Source organism: Zootoca vivipara, chromosome 7 (genome assembly GCF_963506605.1).
Source record: "Zootoca vivipara chromosome 7, rZooViv1.1, whole genome shotgun sequence".
In the NCBI taxonomy this organism is placed as follows: domain Eukaryota; kingdom Metazoa; phylum Chordata; class Lepidosauria; order Squamata; family Lacertidae; genus Zootoca; species Zootoca vivipara.
Window position 1 is genome coordinate 50276283 of NC_083282.1, and position 17765 is coordinate 50294047.

At 41.2% G+C, this 17765-nt stretch overlaps 1 protein-coding gene across 1 annotated transcript in view; it reads left to right on the top strand.

The window, feature by feature from the left end:
* MTCH1 (mitochondrial carrier 1) overlaps positions 1-17765 on the top strand; it is a 51752-nt gene that overhangs the window by 26509 nt on the left and 7478 nt on the right. The window lies entirely within an intron of this gene.

A 17765-nucleotide genomic window follows, 5' to 3' on the forward strand; every position in this document is an offset into this window, starting at 1 on the left:
GTCTTCTCTCTCTCTCTCTCTCTCTCTCTCTCTCTCTCTCTCTTTAAAAAAAACAACACCATCCTCACCTGCCTCCGTTTTCGGTTTTTGGTGTTTTTTTTTTGTCTCTTAGCTCCATTTTTCAATCGGCAAATGAGGCATTTCACAAAAGCGAAAATGCTTCTTGCATAACTAAGATGATGTGGGGGGTGGGTGGGGTCTTGTGTTTTTGTTTTCCCGCCCTCTATCTCTTTTGGCTGGGTTAAAGAACTGTGCCGCCACCAGCATCCCGAGTTCAGGACAGTAGGAGCCAAGATTTATTTGACGTGCGTACATTGGGGAGACCAGGGAATGCTTGTTGGGAAAGCAAGAGGGTGGTTCATGGTGTGGGTGAGGTGAGATTGGGGGTTGTTCTGTTCTTCATTTTTGGCCCTTTGGAGGGTGTTCCCACAAAAAGCTGCAAAACTTTCCATGCAACTAGCTCCTGAAAAGTCACGAGTGTTTGGCCAGGTTTTTTTGTGGGGTGTTTTTTTATATAATTTTTTTTTAAAAGTATGTTTAAAGACCGTGTTAATAATGCGAGAGCGTCCCAGGGGCATGCTAACCAACGGTTCCAAGTGCTGGAATTCCTGCCAGCCTCCCTTTGTGCCAGCCTCTTGTCGGCCTTGGCGTCTCATTCGGATGAAGCCTGGCATGCAGGCACCGCCCATTTCTTGGCGCTGAGCTGCTATGAGAAGGGAAAGGGAATGCAGGGTGGGGGCTGTCTCACTCAAACTGGCCTTGCTGGGGGGGGGAGAAAACCTTTCCTGATGATTGTCCAGATAATCGGAACTAAAGAGAGCGACTACCGAGCGGCAAAACCTTTCTTCTTCATGGCACGTCTCTTTCGGGTACGAAATCAAATGTAGCTCTTTTAGAAATGTTTGAAAATGCCGTTTTTTAAAATTTGTCCAAATGTTCTGGCGCGTGCTTACTGCTACATCCTCCTTTCCCTGCCGCAACCTTCCCGCTTTTCATGGGGCTAAAACATACAAGGTTTTTCAAAAACAAAAAAACCAGACAAACTGGTGGTGGGTTTTTTTTGTTTTTGTTTTATTTCTACTGCCCACCCATAGATCAGGGCTCTTTTCTTTAGACTGGTTCTAAAAAAATACTTTGATTATGGGTACGGGGAGGAGGGGTGCTGGGTGATTGGGGGGTTTCTCTCCCCCCCCCTGGATTTTTGCCACACAACGCAGCAGAGAGGAAAGTGTTGAATCATGTCAGAACTGCAATTCAACATGGCAGCCTTAGCTGAGAAAGTATGGCTTTACAATGTCGAAAGAAATGTCTTTCGTGGCAAGAAGTGTCTAATTTTGAAGGCATGGAATTTGGCAAAGATGGGTTGACCAAGAATTGGGGCATAAATATTCCCTTGGATTTTTTTTAAAAAAATTTCAGGGAGGGGGATTTTATGTAGAACCTTCAAGAAGAAAAGTTCGGCCATGTTATTCCTCACCTTGGTATTTTGCAAAATGTTAACCATTTACGAGCTGTTCTTCTGTGTCTACCATTTAGATACCGCTTCTTTTTATATATTTTTCTTTGTTTTGGCTTAGCTGGCATAGATTTTGGACTTGGGGAGGGCAGGAAGATCAATTTGGTGCACGTTTGGTAGATTTCTGGCATCCTTCAGGGTTGAAGGATGACATCATCACCTGGTCTTGATTGGGAGAAATTTAGGTGTAGCATGGAGGCAACTGGAAAGAGTAAAATGGGATGCATTTCCACAGTGCCCACCTCACTTCATGTTTAAAGGTTTGTCCTTTAAACAAGGGGGTAGCACCACCCTTCCATTGCCACTGGTGTAAACTTTGATGGACTCCACCACAGCAAACAGAGCCCCTCCTGACGTACACTGAAGGAATGGAGCTCAGGGGCTGTGCTTAGTGTCTGTAAATCTGGCCTCTTTATGTCAAGCTTAATTTAGGCCCCTGTTGTCTAAAACAAAAGAATATTGTTTCCCCGAGAGTAACAGATTCCTCTTACAGACAACTGCTTCCTTCTAAATGTTTTGTGATTAACAAAGCTCCCAAAATGGGGGGCAAACCCTTGGAACAATAAACAGAAATTTCAGCACGGGCTTCTAAATGCTAGTGTTGAATTCAAAGGAACAAATGCTCTGTGACCCAGGAGTGCCACAGCTAGAGCTCTCATTGAATGCCGGACATGACTTCTCAAACTCTCTGAAAACCGGGCCTTGTACCGAAATCTTAGTTTCTCTAAATACCTTGCTCCCCGTTGCCAGAGAGAAAGAGAGATTTCCGGCACTGAGGATGGACTTGTCCCCTTGAAGAAGAAAAAAAGGACTGATGAGAAATCCCCCTTCATAACCTGTGGAAACATCTCCTCCTCTCTGGCTTGCAGGAACTCATGTACAAGAAAATCGCTGGTCCTTTGCACATCAGCACATAGCATTTATAACCCAGTGGGTTGTGTTTAAGGACCCAGAATGAGGTGATTGAAAGTTAGGGTGCCTAAAATTCTCTCTGTGTATTATTTGTTACGGTAGGATTTTTGGTTGTGTTTATTGCTTCAGAGTGCTTTTTTGAGCATGGAGTTAAATAAATCTGGATCGGGATATTGAGATCAAAATGCTCTACAGTGGTGCCTTGCTAGATGAATTTAATTCGTTCCACGGGTCTTTTCTTATAATGAAAAATTCGTCTAGCGAATCCCATAGGAATGCATTGAATTTTTTTCGAATTTTTTTTTTCGCCCATAGGAACACATTAATTGAATTTCAATGCATTCCTATGGGAAACCGCTATTCGCTAGACAAATTTTTTGTAAAATGAATTCGTCTAGCGAGGCAACCTCCACTAGAAGAAACCTTTCGTTAAGCGGAAATTTCGTTAAGCAGGGCATTCGTTAAGCGAGGCACCACTGTATTTTGAAAACAGATTCCTGTTGCAAGAGCATAGCTTGCACATTGGCTATGAACCCATAATTTTGAACCTGGATTTCCTTTTGCTTCTCAGCAGAAGCAAGAGCTAGCTTGTCTTTTGATGTCCTCAACTCTAAATTGGCCAGAGGATACAATGCACTACTCTTGCCATGATTGACTGTTAACACAAGCCCACCTATTCCAATGTGAATGTGATCTCACTGTTATTTAACTGTTTGAATGTATATCCTGCCCTATCAAGTAGGCCAAGGGTAGCATGCAATATTTTAAATCAGCCTTTCCCAACTGGTATCCTCCATATGTTATGGTCTGCAACTCAGCTGCAGCTCCCTCACAATGCACACACATCCATCTCAATGCCATCCAACTCTTAACTCTCTTTAAGACCTGGAGTGGACGTTTATGAAAGCTTTAGAATCATGCTGAAATAATGTAAGTCATACTTAACACAGCCTGTGTGGATGCATTAAAAATACTGCACGATGACCTTTACAGGCAAAAGTAATGAATGTGCATACAACAGCTGGAAGCAAGGTGCATGATGGGAATGCTCAGCATCACCAGGAAGGATAAATTCAAACACCTGTATCTCACGGAGTCATATTTTTTTAGTTACTCACTACTGAATATATTCCATAGTGATGTACGTGACCATTCCAACTCTCCCCATTAATCAGTTGGAGTTTACGAGCACTCCCGTCAAATGCCCCCAAAGGCTCAAAGTTTCCCCCCCCCCCCCGGGCATTCAGTAGCAACACTATAAGAAAGCCCATTTGATCAAATTGCTTGGTAATGATGGGGCAGGCTGCTGGGAAGATCAGAGCAGCAAGATATCAACCCCATTTCTAGTTGGGAGTAGCTCAGAAGGAACTGGACACAGTTCAAAATAGATGGGGTTGGACTGGATGGCCCTTGTGGTCTCTTCCAACTCTATGATTCTATGATGCTTTCAGCAGGAAGAGTTCATATTTCGAAGTTTCGCACGATCTTTAATACAGTATTCATCTGTACAGATGTGATACCTTTGATAAGTTTAAAACTTGGGTTGCCCATAATTTTCTGGAAGGTGCTCTAAATGAGAGGTGCAAAAATGCTGGTTTTGCATGCAGCTTAAAAACTGGGTCTAGCGACTGGCACCAAGCTTGCCAAGGTAGGGCAGGGATCTTGTTCATACTCCTCTGAAGTTGGCTGCTCTACGTAGCACTTGGCTGTTGTCATTGCCACCTCCTTTTCCATCATTTCCTGACACATTTCTCTCCCTTGCCATTTTCCCCCCTATTCCTTCTAGGAAGAAATCACCATAGCTCCATAGATCAGTGGTTGGTGGTTATATTCCCTTTGACTACTTTGCTTTGAGCCCAATTTCCTGTATGGGAAGCAAAATTCGGCATAGCTAACATCTTTGCTCCATTTTCTTCCCTGGCTAGTCTTATGCCCACATGAAGCATCTCCATTGACTTCGGTGAACTTCTCCTAGAATTTCCTCTGTGATAAATGAATGCAGCGTAGCCCACAAGACTGTAAAGCTTAATACAGAACTATGCCGTCTCTTTATAAAGGCATGCTAGACTAACATAGGCTCTTTTCCACCTTGTGACTATTGAGCAACATTGTTGCTGACAAACACCTTTTAGTTGGCAACATTAGTAGGTGCTTTCTTTTTCTAGGCACAAATCCATTTTGTGGGTCCATAAATTTATTAATAATAATAATAATAATAATAATAATAATAATAATAATAATAATATGCCACCCATCTGACTAGGTTACCCCAGCCACTCTGGACAGCTTCCAGCAAATTAAAACACAATACATCATGGACCGTTAAAAAATTCCCTGAACTTCCATGAAGAAATACAGACGTTTTATCCAGCAAAACCTCAAAGTTTCCATTTATTTTGTCTTTTGTCACACTTTCCAACAGGTGACATTTCAGCACCCTTAATGAACCACAGTTTGTGGGCTTCTTTGATTTAAATGTATGGTGTGATCTTAACGTACAAGTGTTCAGTATGATAGCACTCAAGCCTTATAAGTGAACTACACCCATTTAGCCAGGTGGCATACCCGTTTAATTTTGCGTGTGTGGAAATTAATTTCCAAGTCTGCATTTCCTTCCACCCCAGAATGCACAATTTAGCATTTAGATGCCAAAAATGTGTATGGCTTGTTGTCACTGCACATCTAATTAACTCGGACTTCCTTTTTACATAGCTTAGCTTCCACATGCACACCCTTAGCAGATCTTAGGCATCTGATGAGCTCCTGTCTTTAAAAGCTTGTGCCATAGCCAACCAGTTAATATCCAAGATGCTGCTGCTCTTGTTGTCTTATTCCAGCTATACTCTGAATACTCTAAGCTGTACATCAAGGGAAGGAGGAGGAGAACACAGGTATGCCAGGGGCATATTTATGGGCGTGTGCATTTGTTTCAGAATGGAAGAAAATGAGGGCTTGTTCAGTTCAATTCCCATTCATTCTGAAATCAACACAAAGAAGAATGAATGGGTATACTTGGGAGTCCCATTCATTCAATTTGCACCCATCTGTGCCACTTGGGAGAAGGGCTTACACGTCTCTCTCATGGTGGCACCAGAGCCCCTTTGGGCTGCTGCCATTTCATTTACTCAAAATGTCCCTAGTGTGGGATCCCAAAGCATTCCATGGGGATAGCAACTCTCAGTAGGAGAAGCAAGATTTTGGAGCAATTGCCATCTAGGAACATAGGAAGCTGTGTTACACCAAGTTATTAATCCATCTAGTTCAGTATTGTCTGCAATGACTGGCAGTGGCTCTTCAGAGTTTCAGGCAGGGGGTCTCTGGAGACTCTGGGGGTTGAACCTGGGATCTTCTGCATGCAAGTCAGATGTTCTACCACTGAGCTACAGCGGTTATCCCAATAATGTCCCAGAGCAATGAAACACCCAGAGGATTCTGGGTAAATAAAATAGTGCACTCACCCCTCCAGAAAAGCCTTAGAAATTAGCACTGTTGTTGCCACTGGTGTAAAAAAAGTTGTTATCATTTTCTTTCTTTCTTTTTAAGAAAACAGTATAATGGAAACAAATAGAACAATGAAACAAATGTAGGTGCAATGAATACATTATAAAAGATTGTGATTTTAACAAATGAAATGAAAGCCTGGTTTAATAATAGGGATGAAGTAAGAAAAAAGTTTCATTGCACACCACTAATCTTGTATTATTTCTGCACACTTTTGTTATTCTTTGCTCCACTCTAAATAAGTGTGGGCCTTCTTTTTAATCATAGGTGTGCAATGCACCATTGATCATCTCTTTAGCCTTTGGCATTGGGACAGGAAATTGTATAGCTGAAGCATCCTCGGCTGTGCTTAGCCAGCCTAGTCCTATTAATTCACTTTAGCTGGGCATGAGTGCAAATATTGGCTTGAACCATCCACCACAACTAAAGTGCAATGCTATGCTGAGTAAGACAAGCAGAGTTATCTGGTTCATTCTCATCTACCAGGCAAATCTAGTACAATAACATTTAATTTGGTGATTGTGTCAAGGACTGAGCTCCTAGGATGCTCAAACTGTCCTTAGGGTGCAGAGGAAGGACATAGGGGGTAGCTATCTGCTGTAATGCTGAAATGGACTTGTGAATAGGATGGAGGATAAATTTGGTTTAGGTCTTATTTGAAGCCAAATCTATCAAATGTGCACTTTCCAAAACAATGCAAACCAAAACACAGCTATCCTGCAAAATTCACACTTACCCAAATTTTGCTTCGCAGTTCGGCAACCAATGCTTAAGTAAATGCATATGTTAGGGGAAGGTTGCGTAAAAATGAATATATTGGTTAAAATAACACACACACAAATGCATTATATTGGAGAAAATTGCTTGCAAGAAATGTATATACAGTGGATATACTGTATATACTCCGTTCCAGAGGCCCATCTGTAACACGGAACTGATGCAAGCTGAAGCGCCACGTCTGCACACACACGCGGTGCGATTTAGTGCTTCTGCGCATGCACGAGTGGCGAAACCCAGAATTAACCTATTCCAGTACTTCCGGGTTGCCACAGGACACAACACGAAAACACATAACCTGAAGCGGATGCAACATGAGGTATGACTGTATGCAGTCAAAACTGCATATAAAATATGTTTATTGGGGAAATTTGCACAAAGGTGCTGATGAATTTTCATAAGAATTAAAAATATGTATAATCAACCACAAAATGTGGAGAAGAGCATTTAAAAATGGAAAAATAAGAAAGTGAGAGAACCAAAATCGACAGATCATTCCATCCCTATTTGTGAATACAAGGGAGTCAGACTGTACATCAAAGGCAATATCATGAGTGGAGTATTGTATGTAATGCATTATCATCAGCCTGTACTTTTGCAACATATATATTTCGCTTGCCAACATTATTTCACTGTATTTAATGTGTACCATATTATCACCAGGGTGCCCTGTCTTTTATTTGGTTTTTCATGTACCCTTTGTGGCACAATTTAAAGTAAATGTGATAAGCTGAATATTTCACTGGAGTGCAAAGTGCTGGTTATGCTCTAAATCCCCATATCTTACCTTAAACTTGCCATAATAAGTAAGGATCAGGTCCTCGATTGAAAACCTATCTCACTTATCAAAGCAGGTGGGAGCATTTCTATGTGGTCTGTCTCACTGATGCTTGACTGTTTCCTTTTGTTTGTGCATCCTTATGTACATATTTATTTCTGCCTATTCCCATGTCTCTAATGCTAACAGGTCTATGTAAACAGCCTCTTAAATCAATTGCTTTGGTTTCTCAAAATGTGCTGAATAGAAGAGATACTATGACAGAGTTTGTCCTTTTCTCAAGCGGCCATAATCTCCTCTCATGCCCTAGCTGGACTTCCAGTGTGCTGCCCATGTGATCTATAACCCAAGGTGGTCTATAGTAGGGCCCTATCCTTTTTAAGATTTTGATAACATTTCATTTCATTTCTGATATACCTAGAGGACTTGTTTAGTTTGAAATTATGCATAGATGTGTATTTCCCATGGTGCATTTATGTGGGGAAAGGAAATGGAGAGTGTTGCCTTGCAATCTGTCAATCTATCCCATGCTATGCAGTTCACACAGTTAAAATTCACAAATTTAATATGTCCAACATATATATACAGGAGTGACTTGCGCATCATAATGCCCAGTCATGTCTTGCTCCTTTAACTGGGGTGTCTCCAATTGCCGTTTATACCTGGGGGAAGTGTAGCCACAGAGGCCCTGCACCTCCAACTCTCTTTATGATCTTTTGAAAATGGCCCTTTTCCTTAAAGAGGAGCAGGCCACCTCTAGCTTCATTTGAAGGAAACAGAATTTGGGATGCAGTGGAGTCCTTGGAATCAGAGCAGCTGCTGTGTAATTTGGTTGTATTATGCATGTGTTCTGCACAGAGATTAATAGTCATTCCTAAAGCATGCAGCATGCATGCCCTTCTACCACTGATGCCCCACTCATGCACAGTGAGTATGCCAGTCTTCAAACTAGGCCCACCATCCACCTGGTTAATGTACTTGCAGCAGGGGAAGATACTATTAAGTGTGCAGCTTAGAGATTATTCTTTCGGTGGGAAATTGAAAATAATGAAGAGGCGCCACAGGGCATGTCCTGATCTAGGATATAACCTTTAGAGACTAACTGAATTAAAACAAGACAGATATGCCTTGAATCTCTCTATCCATGGTCTTCCTAACATACCCGGCTGGGAACTAAGTTCCCTTCAGTGCTTTGTGTAGCTTTTACACAATGACCTGTCCTGATCCTTGCTATTAACTGAACAGACTTTGGCTTATGAGGTTGGATTTCAGCAAATTTCCTTGGGATGTGCTAAGAAAGCAGCTCAGCTTATCATCTCTTGACCGTTGCTTATAAGGCTTGACTCACTGCTGAATGCTAGATGAACCATATAACTGATGCCACCAACTAAGTCTAACTGGCTTTTCCCAAAAAGAGACCAATATAACTTGATCATCTCTGGAAAACGGTGTGCAGCTGATTTATGCACCCCTGTCACCTGTCCCCCCCCCCTTCTTTCTGCTTTGGCTCATTCCATGGAGGGGCATAGTAGTCTGTGTTTCCAGTTGCTTGCTTCCAGAGTAACATTTGAACCTACATTTGATCCCAAACATTTACACTAGATATTTGGTCCTAGAGTGCCACCCTACCCCATTCTGCCAAGCACCAAGCTTTGAAACATTTCTAACTCTGGACCATTATATCTTATGTCTGGCACCTGGCCCTACTGAATAACTCTCACTAAGAGTTAATCTGTGCTCTGCTGTCACACCACTATGATAAAAAAAAAAGATTACACCCAGAGCAAGCACCTCTTCATTTATAATAAATCTGCCATTAACTATACAAGGATGTCTCTGGCCTTAGCAGCAGAAGTAAATAACTAAATAAATAAGACAGCTAAATAAGGTGGTTTGAAAGAATTGCCTTCCAGAGAACTAACAGACCATGCCTTCATATTTGCATTTGATAAAAGCATCATGTGAAATATTACAAATGTTGCTCCACTATTCTCAAATTACTGTCAAAGCATTCTTATCAGCTCTAATGGCATGCCAAACAATAAAAGGGTCATCACCAGTCCATTTATGAGATTGCTATGTGGTTTGTTCCTTCCTATAAACATTTTAAATATGTCCACTTGTTCATTAACATAATCTGCTATACATTCTATCTTTGTTTCACTATTGTTGGCAAAAGCTCCCCCAGCCTTCAATATTTTGCCAGCAAAATCGAGGCTATTACCAATAAGTTTCTCACCAAAACAGTATGCTTTTTCATGACATATAGCTTCAGCCCTGATGGTAACTTATATACAACTTATATACAACAATATCTTTAGTTTTTAAAACAATATTTGTCCAAAAATCCATCGCTTATTTGAAGTCCAACTGGATATGCATAAAATATAGATTTGTGTGATTTCACTTCCAATTTCTACCAAATTATTTTAATTTTCAATAGCATGTAGTACCTTTGACATAACAGACAGCAAATATTTTTATCTGAGTTTGCATTCAGTTATATTACGGCCTTTTCTTACAAATATATATTCAGTGAGCGTTCAGAATTGCAACTTGTAGGCTTTTTCCTATCTGAAAGCACTCAAAATCCAAGGAGGAGATCAGCATGTAGAAGGATCTTCCATGTGTGGATATATTTCTTTTGGATTGTGAACCAGATGCATAAATTGGATGTGCAGCTAGATGCAGATGCCGTCAACCTACATTACACGGGTTTCAATGCGAAGCACATCTCCCTTCCATACTCTGGTGCAACTAGTCTTATGTAACAATGTGACTAGAACGGCAGAGGAATAAGGATTCTTTGGCTCAATTCCCATTAGTATTTCGTATATCTTGGATGAGAAATAGCCTCTCAGATACCTTATGAGGTCAACATTTCTATTAATTCCAGTATTTAGCCTTTAATTTGCAGTTACTGGCAACAAACAAGAATGGTTCTGAATTTTGCCCTTCAGTTCATTGTAACTTACAATATGTAGGAGTTTTGAGCTCTTCTAGGGGAACTATAAGCTGTTAATGAAACATCTTTCTCCTTGTCAGTTCTTCTTCATTCTTTTTCTGTTGTGAAGGAAAATCATGTATTACGCAATCATCAGAACTTGGTTATTTGCTTTCTTTCACAAATATTTCTGAAGAATTACTTAGCCATAACAACATAAGCTTCATATTGATTACCACCTTCAAACTGACCTCCACGCCTTTCTTCCTGGTTCTCAGGACTCTCCAAAGGCCACACCCTACACATCCTTCTTGAGAGCTTTTGCCTGGCTGGAATGTGTCCTTGAACTTTGACAACACCTCTTGCTAGTCTGGATGGAGGATGGAGAAATGTGGAAGTGGGAGGGAGTGTCTGCAGAACCTCTGAGTTTTGTGTGGCTGGAATGCAGCCTATTGTGCAAAGCTAAGAGTCCCATCCATTGCCCTGCCCACTCTGGACCCATTCACCGCAGGCCCACCGCCCTTTGAAAGTTGCCCACGAGGGTATGCAGTCAGCAGGATGAAAAAGGCTTCCCATTCTGCCCCATGATCTGGATTTGGAGTGGACAATTAGAGGACTTAACACGTCCAGTGGCAATTATATTCTATATAAAGCTTTGAGCTTTTTCAGATAGCTGGTTTGTCTGGTATTCCTAGTAGTAAAATGTAGTGGGAATGAAACATTTCATGGATAGGGTCCTAACTAAGCATGAGAGGTTGGCACTGCCCTCACTGGTTTTGTGCCATCTCACTGATCTTATCCATCCATTTGGGCATAGTAAGATCAACATGGGGATTTCAACTCTCCACATAGAAATTGCCTTTCAATATTGTATTATAGAATTGTAGATACCGGTACTTCGAATGGCATGCTAAAGACTGTAGCATCAGAATACACTAGCAGTTAAGATATGGTGTTCACATTCAAGCTACAATTCAGTTATGCTCAACCATGAATTACTACTACTGCAGGTATTGATGAAAGATGATGTGGTCCTAAAATGAAACTGGATTTTCCCTTGCAAGCCCTCTTCCAAGTAGCATGAGGAGCCATCTAGAGTCAGTGCTGTCCATCTGGCCAAAGACCTTCTGCTGAGGGAACCCTAACTGTGCTTTTATTGAAATATTTGCAGAGCTTTCCACCGGTCAGGAAATTTTGACACTGCCAGGTGGTTTCCATTACCCTGCTTTCTTCCCATTGGGAATTTTCCTGAAGAATTCCCCCCCCTTTTTTTTGGCTAAGGCATATAAGCTGAGTCATGTTTCTACTTGTGCCAGGAGTAGGCTAGTCCTAGGAAAGGCGTGTTTCTCCTTTAAGATCAGCAGATTCAAACTTCAGGAGCAATAGCATGTTAGAAACCTCAGAAGCTGGTCTTTTTAGGCTTAGCTCCTCTGTTCAAATAGCAGGAAAGGAAGGTGTGTCTCCATGGAGCTTTGATGTTCTCTATTTTTTTAAACTCGAAACACACACTCATATCCTGGCCTCCCTCTCCTCTCCTCTCCCCTCCCTTTCGTTTTTTGTCTCCCTCTTTTGAGGCGTGCAAAATGGCTGCCGCCTGGCCAACGTATCTTCCGTCAGGAAGGGGAAGCGAAGAGGCTGGGACGTGGCTCTCTGGCTATCTTCGGCCATGTTAGGACCTAGCTCTCTCATCTCTGCATGGCACCATCTGTAACAAAAACCGAGAAAGCCAGTTTGGAATTATATCAGAGTTGGAGGCACACGTGGGTAGTTTTGGCGTGTGCCGAGTGTTGCAAATAGGCTGGGTTGCCAAAATGAGCTCTTGTGTTATCGGTGTAACAGTACTCGGTACAGCCAGGAATGTGTGACTGTGCCTAGAACCAGCTGGAAAGGTTTGTTCGCAGTATGAAAGGGAAACGGTCGGTCTTGTATGTTTCTTGTATCAGTTGCTGTTATGTGCTAGGATTGTAAACAATTATATGTGGTTGGGCAATGTGCTTATCCATTCTACAGGGTAGGGTTTAACTTATTTCATTTCTGAAAATGGAATTCCGTATTTTTTTGGGGGGTGCTGATGGTCGTTCTATTGTTGGTCTGCATCTATCAATTTATCTATATCTACTTTTTCTCAAAAATGTTATCACCCAGGGAAAACTATTTTTTTAAAAAAAAAAAAGCACTGTGGTGGTTTCTAAGGGCCCATGATTTATTGGTTGTTTATAGGGAAAGTAGACCTAGCAACGTAAGAAAAAAATATTGTAGAAATAGGTGTGTGTCCCAAAATAAATTGTGGGAATCCATGACAGGTCATGCAAGGAGAATATGAAGAACAGTTGGAAAGACCTTGGTCTCATTTTGAAGCATCTCTCTACAATTCGGTGTAGAGAGTCTGTTAAGGAATGTATATCTGTTCAATAGTAGCAAAGAGCAGGTACCGGTACTAGAGAAGAATGTGGTCCATGACTATTTTATGAATGCCTAATGTAAAGGTTTTAAACTTTAAAGGACTGGATAACTTGAGACTAGCAGCAGCAATGTATTTACATCTATATGTTTCCATCTATCTGTCTATCTATATAGTTTCTCTCTCTTTAAGCAAATTTAAAAGATCACAATGGATTCATTAAAAAAATGGCAATAACTACAATTCTGTTATTAGACAGTCATTTTTGAAATGCTTAATGGAATAGAGGAAATGCCTTTCCCCTTTTTATATATGGACAATGGATTTCTATACAATAGATGAGTAACTACAAACATGGCAGGAAATAGGCTAGAACAGCCCTCCTCAGCCTGGTTCCCTCCAGAAGTTTTGGACTACAACTCCCATCACCCCATGGCTGTGCTGGCTGGGATTGATGGGAATTGTAGTCCGAAATATATGGAGGCCATCAGATTGGGAAGTCGGAGGATGTTGGAGTCGAGGATGACAGTCACAGTACAATATGGTTTTCCAGATAAGAGCAGCTTTGAATTATGAGGTGCAGGTACACAGTGTAAGCTTAACAAAAAGTACCTTTGCTCAACTTTTCAGTTTGCCAGAAATATTCCAAAATGTGATACAATGTATAGAAAGCTACTTTATGAGCTACTCTTTCAATCAAGGTTGCTAGTTCGTAGTTTAAAAAGTAAAAATAATAAAATACTGTACTTTATCTCACTATATGGTATCTAGCATGCTGAAACCATATTGGTGCCATGAGAGTTATATTCTAAAGACTCTCTTGAAAGGGAAACTACTTAATAAAGTAAATTAAGGATGGTATGTGGTATATAGAGTGGGTCTAATTTGCAGCTATGATGTGTGTTGTGTTTACATTTATAAATATTTTGTACATGACTGATGAAGAGTTAGTAAAATCATAAGCACAATGCAGGAAGAGTTAAAGTGATATGGAAATTTGTAATCATGGTGAAAACCGTTGAAGGTAATTAAGGAAGTTGTGACAATATATTTAGAGCTGCAGACCTATAACCAGGGCCGGATTTAGGTTTGATGAGGCCCTAAGCTACTGAAGGTAATGGGGCCCTTTATATGTCCAGCTGTCCTTTGTCAACAACAAATTGTCACTGTTTTTTATGTTGAATATATGCTATATGGTAATTTATGGACCTATTAGGTATCTAAAGCCATTTGCACATAACAAAATATGTATTTTATCAAAGTAATTGTTGAACATAAATACAATTAAGAAGAAGTATATTAATAGTGAAATAATTATTAAGCTTTAACTGTATGTAGGTTTTATTTTATTTGTTTTTTATCTTATATTTTGGAAATGTACACCCAGGTGGTTTTTTCCCTTTAATTTTTTTGGGCGCCCCCAAGAAAGTGGGGCCCTAAGCTATAGCTTGCTTAGCTTATACGTAAATCCAGCACTGCCTATACCCACTTATCTGAAGCAAGCAGCATTGAACTGAATAGACACATACAGGACTTCACTGTAAATCAGTAAACTCAGCTGCTATATTCCTTAATACAGTGATTGTTTCTGATATGAGTCGTTTTTACAAACGTCACATTAACCTCCAATTTGAATTACAGCTGAAGCAAAAGAAGGGGGAATTTCTCACTTGCGCTGTTCCTATTTTTAAAGCATAGCATGAGTTGCATAGTTTGTCTAAAGAATTGAGGTGTCAAGCCATTGAATAATCTGTTGAGCTGCCTGCGGAGTTAGGAAAATATTTCCCCTCTCCGAAGTGTGAATGGCAATGGGCCATTCTAAGGGCATTTCCAAGTTTCATTTATTAGTGCAATATGGATTGTAGCCAACTAAAGTTTACTAAGAGAAGACCCATTGAAATTAATGAACCTAAGTTGGCCATGCTCATTAATTTCAGTGGGTCTGCTCTGAGTAGGACCAGCCTCGGTTTCAACTCTATATGTGCAATCGTCACCTGCTTATTGTTGTGAACCAGAAGTCTTCCCTCCAGATAGTGCTTCTGTTGCAGTGATACTGGGTGGTATCAAATTTGGAGGTGGCCTATTGAATTAAATGGGCTTAAGTCAGTCTTATACCTAACTTGTCCACTGATTTCAATGGATCTGCTCTGAGTAAGATGTCACTCATTGCATTTTCCCAGATTGCAAAACTTTGTTGCTGGGGAACTGCTGTTCTTCCCCCTGACACTACCCTCATTTCTCATGCTATTGCCATATGGAATGTGCCTGTGGCATCCCTGGTGCTGAGTGAAATGAATGAGAACCTTAGCATGTTGTGCACTTCCTATAAAGGCTTGGTTTAGTTTAATTCAATGTGTATCTCCTTCTAGCCCAGGAATACTCATAAAGCCTTTCTAAAAGTGGAAGATGGACACTCATCCAGGAAGACCACTCCTTCTGCTTCAAAAAGACTATCAAGGCAGCTGATGACCATGTTAAATAAATGCATGCAAGCAAACAAACAAACAAACACATGCAGGGGTGTGGATGGCCAGGTCTTCATTTTTATTTCCTCCCCTGCTGAAAATTATTTTTTTTAAAAAAAGTCATCAGCATAGAAATGGGTAAATCTGTTAGTTTTTGGTATCTTTCAGTTTCGGATTTTTTTTCAAGCTTAACCTGAGTTCTTCACATTTCCACATCAGTTTGTTGCTGTTGTTTTTCAAAAATCCTCATGAAAAGTCACCAGCATTTTAGTGTAAAAATTCTCCTAATTTCTGTATGCAATTTTGTGTAATATGCACAATTTGGCAAATGGATATATTCCCTCTAATGTAATGCATTTTTGCATGCAGTTTTCACTGATGTGTGCCTATTTTAATGCACACTTTACCACAGTGTATGGATTTGTGCACGCATTCCTTGGCTAGAGTATTGCATTGCAAAATTCAGAGCGAATTTCAAAGGATGCTTGTTTCGGATTGCATATTGTCTCAGAAATTGCAAATTAGGTAGATTCACTATTAAATGCAAATTGAATTGAATTTCTCCTCCATCCCTATAACCCACTGCAAGGCCAATACTCACCCCAGTCCATTGTCCATTGCAGCAACAACAACAACAACAATTTATTTATATTCCTCCCTCCCCAGCCAAAGCCAGGCTCAGAGCGGCTAACAACATGTAAAAATAGCACAGTGTGCATAAAATCACACAGTCAATTAATTAAAATACATTCTAAAATCAATTCAAATCAAATTAATGGCAACCATTGGGCTAGAGTCCAATCTATGAGGATAACAGAAGGAGAGAGGGGGTCAAACTGTGCCTTGGCCAAAGGCCTGGTGGAACAGTTCTGTCTTTCAGGCCCTGTGGAAAGATGTCAAGTCCCGCAGGGCCCTAGTCTCTTGTGACAGAGCGTTCCACCAGATTGGGGCCACGGCCGAAAAAGCCCTGGCTCTGGTCGAGGCCAGCCTAACCTCCCTGTGGCCCAGGATCTCCAAGATGTTTTTATTTGAAGACCGTAAGGTCCTCCGTGGGTCATACCAGGAGAGGCAGTCCTGTAGGTATGAAGGTCCTAGGCCATATAGGGCTTTAAAAGTTAAAACCAGCACCTTAAACCTGATCCTGTACTCCACCGGGAGCCAGTGCAGCTGGTATAGCACCGGGTGAATGCGATCCCGCAACGAGGACCCCGTAAGGAGTCTCACCGCGGCATTCCCCACCTGCTGGAGTTTCTGGGTCAGTCTCAAGGGCAGCCCCACATAGAGTGAGTTACAATAACCAAGCCTGGAGGTGACCGTCACGTGGATCACAGTGGCTAGGTCAGGGTGAGAGAGGTAAGGAGCCAACTGCTTAGCTTGGCATAGATGAAAAAATGCCGCCTTTGTTATAGCTGCAACTTGCACCTCCATAGAAAGGGAGGTGTCGAAGATTATACCCAAACTCTTAACAGACGGCATTGGCACTCATTGCGCCCACGCAAGAGATGGGAGTTGTTCCCCCAATTCCATATCATCCCGACAAAATATTGCTTTGTCACTTTCAGATTAGAATCTGCTATCCTACAGCACCTAGACCTTATTTTACAGCTGTACACGTTGTGTGCTGATCTTTGCTGCCTTTCTGCTTGTGGATTAATGACTGCCGGATCTCTTTATCTGTATGCATTTTGCAATCATTTCGGTTTTCAGATTATGGCTGTCAGTTGCTTTTAAACAGGGCATAAAGTGGATGAGGGCCGGTCCTATGGCAGGGCTGGGTGGCGCAGGGCGCTGGGCCACCAGGGGGCGCGGCGCTGCAGGCGCTGGGAAACGGGGTGGGGGGGCACCGGAGGGATCTTCGCACCACGGTGCCAGGGCGCCAGGTATGCTTAAGACGGCCCTGAAGTGGATGCAAATTTTAAGTAAAGTTCTTATATATAAAAATGGGGTTTTGTTTTGTTCAGTAGAAAGTTCCTGAATGTTTTACAGGCGCTTTGTTGCTTCCCTGTCATTTGGACTTTCATTCTTGCCATAAAGGATTGAGCTTGGCATTTGGCAAACTAACTGAAAGCAAAAAAAAAAAAAAATTAAAATAATCCGGGTACTTCAACTGGGCACACACAGAAGACAGCCCATGACGGCTAAGATGCTACCGTGTGCTTTAAATAAAATCGTTCCAAGTCTAGATTAGAAAGTACTCTGGGTGCAAATAGTAATACTGCAATGTTTTGAAAGTTTGGGTGACTTTAAAAAATATTCGTTCCTTTTCATTTTCCTGCTCTCTAAAAAAATCAATTACACAATTTGGATATCAAACCGCTGCAGCCTTCCATAGGCAAATCTAAATGACAAAATGGCTGACTGTCAGCCATTTTGTAGGAATGCAGACAGCTGACTTAATGCAGTTCTTTTCTTTCAGGTTGGTTGTCTCCCAATTTAGCTATCACTGTGCGGGACTGAAAAGATTTTAGGAG